At 60.1% G+C, this 8997-nt stretch overlaps 1 long non-coding RNA gene across 1 annotated transcript; it reads left to right on the top strand.

Moving 5' to 3' along the window:
• Positions 1 to 5093: 5093 nt before the first annotated feature.
• Positions 5094 to 8622, top strand: LOC104679762. The gene is made up of 2 exons (XR_750369.1): positions 5094 to 5386; positions 8400 to 8622. It is a non-coding gene; the product is annotated as an uncharacterized LOC104679762 (long non-coding RNA).
• Positions 8623 to 8997: the final 375 nt, after the last annotated feature.

Below are 8997 nucleotides of genomic sequence, written 5' to 3'. Positions count from 1 at the left end.
CTCACGGAAAATGCGAAGGATGGGGCCTCCCTTCCGAGGCTTGTCGGGGGGCACCGCAGGGATGAGGTACAGTGAGGGTCACCGCTCTCTGGTGGTCTGCCCACCCCCACCCCTTGCCAGTTTCATCCAGTGAAGCCCAGGGTCCCTCTTCTCCGAGTGTGATGAAGGAGGCCCCGCGCACACTCACAGCCAGTGAGGCAGTGGCCACTGTCTGGGGCCATGGCCCTGTAGGCAAGGCTGTGGTGCTGGTGAGGCAGAATCGTGATGCCGGAGGAGGTAGCACCATGGTGCCGTGTCGGGGGACAGCATCCTAGAGGGCACTGGAAGGGGGAGGCTGCTGCTGAGGTTGCCGGGAGAGGGGCCACCTCATCCAGCACCATGGCCCCGCCCCATCCAGCATCTTGGCCCCTCCCCCTTCAACACCAGAAACCTGCCCCATCCAGGACCATGGCCCAGCTCCAGTAACTCGTGGGAGAGGGAAGATCTGTGCTTCTTCTCTGCAAGGTCCCAGTCCCTAGGTTCAGCCAGTGTCCCCACTGGGCCCCTTGAGGCAGGGGCTGTCTGAATGGATACAGGGCAAGGCAGAAGTTTGCATCCCCTGAGGGCCACCGCCAGCAGGGCATTCTGGGGCCATCCCACCCTGGGACCTCCCAATACCCTGCCAGTCCCTCTTGCCATGTCTCAGGACAGCCTCCTGACCCCTGTAGTAAAGAGGCCACTAGCACTAGCTGAGAGAGACCAAAGCCCAGGAACCCATGGCCTCTGAGGGTGGAGCCTGGAGTAAAGGGGTCTTTGTTCTGGTGCCCAGGGGACCTCCCCATGGCTGAGAAGGTGTAGCCCTGGGTGCTCTCCCAGAGCAGGCAGGGGGTCCAAACTTGGGGGACTTCAGCTGTGACAATTCTCCTCCCACTACAATGAGTCAGCTCCCCCGTCCACCCCCAGGACTGCTGCCTGTCACCCAGAGGACCTGCACCCTCAGTCAGTGTGGAGCTGTGGTGGGGGCGAGAGGAGAGGAGTGTGGCCAGGGATGGCACTGAGTCACCAAGGGGGAGGAGGCAGGAAGACAGCTCTTGGCTTCTCTGGGTTAAGAGCAAAGCACACACCTGCGGACACCCATCCCGTGGTCTCACCCTCCACACGGTCCACAGGGGACGGGGCCAGGGCTCAGTATGTGCCTGGGGTTGGAGTAGAGTAGGAGTCAGGGCCGGGTCTGGTCCTCCTGTCCAAGCTGCCAGAAAGAAGCATCAGTTATTAGGCTCCAGCTCTGGGCTTCAGGCCTCTGTTGGCCCATACATGTCCATGTTCCACACTTGCTGCAGGCCCTCAGGTGTGCCCTCCCAGCATCTGTCCCTGCAGCCATGGCCTCCATTCATCCTGCACGTCATGTAGGAAACACAGTGCCTGCCCTGTGCCTGGCACTCCAGCCCCCCAGAGGAATTAGCCTGGTGCGAGCCCAGGAAGGAACAACCTTCCCGTTGACACTGAGGGGTCCGTGCTTGGGCACTGAGGTCTCCCTGGGGGAAGTGGGGAGCCAGAGGAAGGTGGGAAGATTTGAGGGTGGGGCATTCTGGGCAATGACAGGGACCTGGGGTGGCCATGGGAGGGGACAGCAGAAGGTATGGGAGGGGGGCCATTGGAGGTATGGAAAGAGAGGCGAGCTTTTCTGAGCTGTCCCTGGGAACAAGGACAGAAAGGTGAGGAGGAAGAAAACAGGCTGCACAGGCCCTCCTCCCTGTCCCCCATGAGGCCTCAGGGAGCCCCTGCCCAGCGCCGGGGCCCTGTCCACCTAGCCCATCCTGTGGCGCGACCTCTAACGCCTGCCCTTCCCTGCATTTCCTGGGCTCTCCCCAAGAACCCACCTCTCCGGGAGTTGGACCCAGGCCCCTGTCCCAGTGAAACTGGGGCCTTCGGGAGCCCCAAGGAAATGCGGCTCCCCCAGCTCTGCTGGCCCCTTGCTGCCCCAGGCCCCACCCCAGCCCCTGCCAGGGATCCCTTGCTACAGGCCCCAGGCCCCATCCCAGCCCCTGCCAGGGGCTTCCTTGCTTCCTCCACGTCCCTCCGTCCCTCTGAAATTTGCATCTCACCTTCCTGCAGGGCCACTGCACCCCGCCTTCCAGAGGCCCTCTGGGATCCTCTGATCCTGGCCCCGCTGCCATCCCATAGGTCACACAGTGCCTGTGGCTCACACACGCCTTCACTGCCCAGATCCACGCCTGGCGGGCCCCTGGCTGCCCTGCTTCTGGGCTGATTCGGGAGGAAGCTACTTTCTGGGTCAGGGGCACCTGCAATCCCTGAAGAGTCCGGCAGAGGGCACTGTTTCCTCCCCGAGAGAAAACACAGCAAGCCCGGGTCTGTGTGGAAGGGGGTCTGTGCCAGTCACCCATCCGCAGGGTCCACACCCGGCAGCACAGCCCTGCCTTCAGCTGAGAGGCTGTCCTGGGAGGGGCTGTGACCAAGGAGGCGACAGCCCCACCTGGCTGTCCGGCCTCTGCCTAAGGGGCAGCCAGTGATCTCAGACACCGGGAGCCGCCATGGCCTCCCACCCTCTGGCCTCTGCCTCCCACTGGCCCACTGGCTGTCCGGGGCTGGCCCACAGCTAGAAGGTCAACTCCTTCCCACAGGCACATCCCCTATCGGGCTCCGGCCCAGCCCTGGGCAGTCTGGGCCACAGCTGCTCCCCCAGGGTTAATCCCTGGCCCTGCTGCTGACGCAGGGGCTCGAGGTGCTGAGCAGTAAGCCTAGGGCAGTGGGGCCAGAAGGGGACAGCCAGACTGCCAGAGAGGGAGTGTGTGCAGAGGCTGGCATCCCGGGGCCCAGTTCCTGGCAGCCCCTGGCAGTCCCAGGAGACACTGACATGATGGGCATTTGTACCCACTGATGCTGTCAGATACCTGTGGCAGCCCCAGGCCGGCTCCTCCCAGGGTTCGGGGCTCCAGACTACTCTTTGACCGGGAAGAGCAGTCCAGGAAGAGGCCACTCCACAAGGACGTCTGGAGTTGGAGGCCTGTGGTGGTCCCTGAGCTCCAACCTACTGTGCCAGGTGTGGACTTTGGGGGCATGAAATTTCTCAGGTAGGGTAGGCACCAGCCAGATTCAAGGGCCAGGGCACTGCCCAGCAACCCCTCCGCCAAGGGGCCAGAGAGCGGGACACACCGGCACAACATCACCCAGAGTGAAGCCAAGGGTCCCTGGAGTGTCCCGAGTCCCCTGTGAAAGGGGCTGTTGTGGGGACACCCCACAGCCCACCACCTGGCCTTGCCCTCTCCACGTCTGCTATGGTACAAATGTGACCCCTCTAAAACCCAGGATTGAGTGGTGATGAGTCCGTGAGGCTGCTCTCCTGTGAGCCCAAGGCCCTGAACGAGGCTCCACACAGCGCCCCTGCCCTGCCCTCTGCCTTCTGCCATGGGAGGGCGCAGCAGGAAGTCCCTCCCCCGATCAGACTCGGTGCCTAGACCTTGGACTTCCTGCCTCCAGAGCTTTGGGAAATGAATCTCTGCTCTTTAGAAATTACCCAGCCCCAGAAATTTGTCGTTAGGGCACAAATGGACCAAGACACCCTCCCAACATCCCTGGTACCCCACAGGCCAGAGGATAGTGGGCAGGGAGGCAGCTCTGCCCTAGGCTCCAGCGGGCACAGGAACCATGTGTTGGGAGGCCAGGACTGACTGCAAGCATCAGCCTTCGTCTCCCCACCTAGGCAGTGGGGACAGGACAGGACTCTGCTCCTCCACCTTGGGCAGAAGAGTCTGATTTTTTTTTTTTTTTTTTTTTTTTTTTTTTGAGATAGAGTTTCACTCTGTTGCCCAGGCTGGGGTGCAGTGGTGTGATCTTGGCTCACTGCAACCTCTGCCTCCTGGATTCAAGCAATTCTCCTGCCTCAGCCTCCCAAGTAGCTGGGATTACAGGCACCCACCACCATGCCTGGCTAATTTTTGTATTTTTAGTAGAGATAGGGTTTCATCATGTCGGCCAGGCTGGTCTCGAACTCCTGACCTCAAGTGATCTGCCTGCCTTGGTCTCCCAAAGTGCTGGGATTACAGGTGTGAGCCACTGTGCCCCACCAGGAGTCTGACTTTGTCCGCAGCAGAGACCCAGCATCCTAGAGGTGTGTGCTGTGTGACCTTGGGCAAGGCCCTGCTCCTCTCTGTTCCTGGGGTATAACTACCTGTGCCCGCTGCAGGGTCATGGACAGCACTGACTGGGAGGAGGTGCTGGGGCTGCCGGTGCTCCAGAGGATGGGGGGCGCAATTAGGCAGGGACAGTGTGGAGGGGAAGGAGGCTGCAGGAGAACTGGAGACCCGTGGCCCAGCACCCAGCAGAGCCTGAAACGCTTCTCATCATCTTCCTGGCTCTGGGCCCCAGCTCCCTCTGTCTGAGGCCTGTGGGGCGCACACACACACACACACACACACACACACACATCAAATCCCCTGCTCACCAGGGCCCCAGCCAAGCACAACTCCTCCAGCTGGCTGTGCAGCAGAGAAGTCCCAGCTCGGCTCAGAGGGGCTGGGCTTGTTCCTTCCCTGCCCTCCTACAGCAGCTCCTCTGCAGGTGCCAGCAGCTAGTGAGGCATGACGCAGGCCACTTACTCACCACCCCAGGCTGACTCACCTCCCAGGTACCCAGACCCTCCTCAGTGGAAGGAGGGCTTTGTGCTTGGGGCTGTGCGTCAGCACAGAGCAGCATAGAGCCCCTGACGTGCCAACAACAGTGGGAGGACGTCCTGGGATGGACACCTTTGGGGAGCCCTTTCCAGGTGTGGGGGGCAACAGTGCGTGGGGCAGAGCCTCACCCTGCTACCCTTCCCCCATGCACCCTCGTGGGTGGTTGCTGTGAGCTGGAGGGAGACAGTGAGAAGCCTGGAGGCCGTGGGGACCAGGAGAGTGCCGGGAGAGAACGCTGACGCCGGAAACGTCCATGGGGACCAAGGGGGTGCCGGGAGAGAACGCTGACCCTGGAAACGTCCCTGTGGATCAAGGGGGTACAGGGAGAGAACGCTGACCCCGGAAACATCCGTGCGGACCAAGGGGGTGCCGGGAGAGAACGCTGACCCTGGAAACGTCCAGGCTGTCTGGGAAGGTGAGTTCCTTCACAGGAAGGGTCCTGTCATGGCCATGACCCCAGCGGCCATGTGGCTAAGGCCCTGGGCAGTGGCTTCGTGACTGAAAGACCCTGAACCCACCCTGAAGCCCCACAGCTTTTTCTCCACCTCAGAGACTTTCCGGGGATCAGTCTTGCGGCGGCCCTCGTGGCGTTCAGGAGGCAGTGGGTGGACCATGAGTGTGAGTTAGGAAGCAGAACTGCCCACCTCGGCAATGGGTGCCCAGGAGAGCAAACACAGGACCCGCTCCTCCAGGCGTCAGACCCCCTCTGGAATGAGGTGAGAAGACCCTCTGTCACAGGCTGCCCTGAAGAAGGGTGCAGGAGCCCCGCGAAGCCTGGACCCCAGGCAGCAGAGTCCAAATCCAGACAGCAGGAGAGGAGGGCTCCACACACTACAGGAGGAGCCAGGATCTCAGTTGGCCTGCTTCAAGGGTCATTCACACCTTCAGCCCCAACAATCTGCTGCCCCTCTCAGGGACCCTGTCCTCCACCTCTAAAGTGGGGATGCGGGCAAGGCGGGTATGAAGTCAGGGGGAGACTGACAAGGAGCACAGTGTGAATTCTGGTACTGAGGTCACCAGGGAGAGGCCCGGCCCCACTTCCTGTGGAGTGGGGAGACCTGGCCCAGTAGGTCCAGGAGGGAGCAGTCACAGCAGGCCAGCTAGTAAGGGCCAGGGTGCCAGATGTACAGGCATATGGGTGCTGAACGGACAGGCAGATGGGTGCATGGACTGACAGGGGGATAGGTGGATGGTCGGACAGGGGGATGGATGGATAGACAGACAGGCAGATGGATGGATGGACGGACAGACAGATGGGTTTATGGACTGACAGGGGGATAGGTGGATGGACAGACAGGCGTATGAGTGCTGGATGGACAGGCGGATGGGTGGACAGACAGACGGGGGATGGGTGGACGGATGGACAGGGGGATGGGTGGATGGACAGACAGACTTCTTCCACTCAGCACTGCTTGGTTTTCAACACTCAAACGGCCTGTGGACTTATGTCTGCAGCTTCAACACGGGCTCAGCCGGACGCTCATGGTGGAGCAGAAGATGTGGGAGGGAGGACCAGCACCAGCGGAGAAAAGGGAGGACAGGGTGGGCCTCTTGGCCCCAGGAGACCCACAGCAGCTGGAGCAGATTTACAAACTAGATCTGACTGGCACAACCATCCTTTTTAAAGGTTTTAACAGAATTACAGTGACATTTTGATCCCATTTATGAACCGGGAAGCCAGGCCCACCAGCCCACTGCCCCATTTAATGTCAGCAAATAAAATTCAGTCAATAAGAAACCCCCGTAAGCCCTTTATCACGGCACAAGGCGGAAGGGGCTCGGCATTGCCCACCGTGGGAGGAGGCACTTAAGGGCTGCAAACGGGCTGGGCAGCGTGGCAGCCACATAACAGTGGGGGACCCAGCCCAGGAACCAGCCGAGGCAGGTGGCGAGCAGCCAGGGTGGGTCTGTTGGGATTGCATCTGGGAGTATCTATGGAGCACCCACTGTGGAAGGGCCCGAGCCAAGTAGAGCTAAAAGGTGAAGGTCTCCCAGGCTGGGCCTCGTCTAGGGGGAATCTCTGGGCTTCTGAGATTTGCTTTCAACCAGTCTCCCCCTGACTTCATACCCGCCTTGCCCAGCATCCCCACTTTAGAGGTGGAGGACAGGGTCCTTGAGAGGGGGAGCAGATTGGTGGGGCTGCAGGTGTGGATGAGAGTCACAGCAGGCCAGCCAGTAAGGGCCAGGGTGCCGGATGGACAGGCGTATGGGTGCTGAACGCACAGGCAGATGGGTGGATGGACTGACGGGGGATGTGTGGATGGTTGGACAGGGGGATGGGTGGATGGATGGACAGGCAGATGGGTTGACTCAACCAGCACAAAGAAAGGAGCTGCCAGGGTTCAAGCTTCCTTTCCACAGAGCGGGAGTAGTCTGTGTCGCCTCAAGGGTCTGGAGGAAAATGGTTCTGGGTCATTCCTGGAGAAGACTGAGGCAGGTGGCTGCAGGCTCCTGGCCAGCAGGGCTGGCTGGGCAGGGGAAGCTCTGTCCCTCCAGCTTCTGGCACATGCATGTGCACGTATGCATTGTCACAGTGCATGTATGCATTGCCACAGTGCATGTGTGCATGTACGCTCCCACACACGAGCACACGAGCAGCACACACACGGACTGCAGACGGAGCCCCTCGTGGAAATGGGCACACACCCACATGCTCAGAAAGCCAGAGGCTCCCTCTCAAGTCACAAGTAAGGGGGTCTCTGCCCACCACCCAGTGAGCACAGGGGAGCACCCAGGCCTTTCCTGGTTTCTCGCTCTGCACCAATGGCAGCGCGAGGATCAGGCCAGGAGCATCCCCTCCGTCAGGCCTCTCCCATCCCACTACTGCCTCCTTCCCCATTCTGGGCACCTGCCAGCTCCAAGGCACCTGCAGCGCTCGCCCTGGTGCCCCATGGAGTGTCCCCAAGCACAGTTGAGGAAAGGCACAGCCTCACTGCGTGCGGTCAGCTTCCAAGGAAGCCTTGAGAGTAAGGGGACACATGCCTGTCCCAAAACAGCAGTGCAGAGACCCCGCCTCAGCCTTCTCTGGGCTGCCCCCATCTCTTAGTTGTGACTCAGGGTATCACCCAAGAAGCAGAACATGAACACGAATGAAAGAGGAGCCCATAGCATGCTGATGACCCCTGCAGATGTGTTGGAGAGGACAATTCAATTAATTAAACACCATGATTGAGTTCCATAAACAGAAAGGCTGTTTATTTACTTGATTGTTGAGCTGCAATAAAGCAGTTTTTTTCAACTTCTGTCCTTTGCAAGCTGTGGACGCAGCCCTGCTCTTACATAAATGACCCTCATTGGTGCCCCTCTCTGAGGGACAGGGACCCCGCCACAAACAGAAAGCTCGTGTGTAGGCTGAAGGGGTCACGGGGCACGGGAGGGGCGCTGGAGGTTGAGGCTTTAGGGCCAGTGAGGAGCAGACTCTGGTTTTAGGAACAAACTGTGATGAGGCCACTGGCAAAGGTAGTGGTCAGAAGGCCTGAGACCACTTGCCAGAGGGAGACCCTGGCCCCAGGGTCCTGCAGAGCGGGGGCTGGGCTGAGCCCTGGGGAGGCCAGAGCATTCAGCACCCACCAGGGGCCTCAGAGACACCCGGTAGTCCCCCCGTCACACTAGAATCCTCTAAGGCCTCCCAGCCGGGGCTCCTCCCTCTTAGAAGCTGCCCCGAACTCTGTCCTGCTCCCCTAATCTTGAGCCCTAGGGTGGGGGGTTTGAATAATGTCTGTCATTCAGTTCAACAGCAAGGTACGGTGAGAGCTGGCGGCTTCATTTTTGGAACCGGCAGGGGCAGAGAGAGAGAGAGAGAGAGAGAGAGGTTTATGAGAGTCCTCATGAGACAGCTCATGATGGAAGTGAGCCTGAGCTGCCGTGAACCCTGTCGCTGAAGAGACAGCCTTCACTCTGGGTCTTGCAGGGGAAAATACAACTCTTTATTAAAATTTATTGCCCTGAAAAATGGGCAGTGTGACTTACTTATCCTGAGCAAAGTGTGTTGCAGGTGGCAGGGCTGAGCCTTGGGAGGGTGCCCCTGTCCACAGGCCAGAGGCCCCTCTGTGCAAAGGAGCAAGTGAGCCTGGGGACCTGCCACCTCCCCATGCCTGTCATGGTTGCCACCCTGCCCAGTTCAGGGTGTCTCCTCACCAAGAGTCAGGGTCATAGGAGGATGAACCCAGCTCCTGGTCCCACAGATTTGGACTCAGTTCTAGCTTCCCCTCTCCCTAGCTGTGTGACTTCAGCGGCCCCTGCCCGCTGAGCTCAGCCCCCATCTACAATGAAGAGGTGACAGCAGCTGCCACCACTACCCTCAAGTCCAGATTTCTCACCATCTCCA

Source organism: Rhinopithecus roxellana, chromosome 17, assembly GCF_007565055.1.
Source record: "Rhinopithecus roxellana isolate Shanxi Qingling chromosome 17, ASM756505v1, whole genome shotgun sequence".
Taxonomy (NCBI): domain Eukaryota; kingdom Metazoa; phylum Chordata; class Mammalia; order Primates; family Cercopithecidae; genus Rhinopithecus; species Rhinopithecus roxellana.
This window is presented reverse-complemented; position numbering and strand designations above follow the sequence as displayed.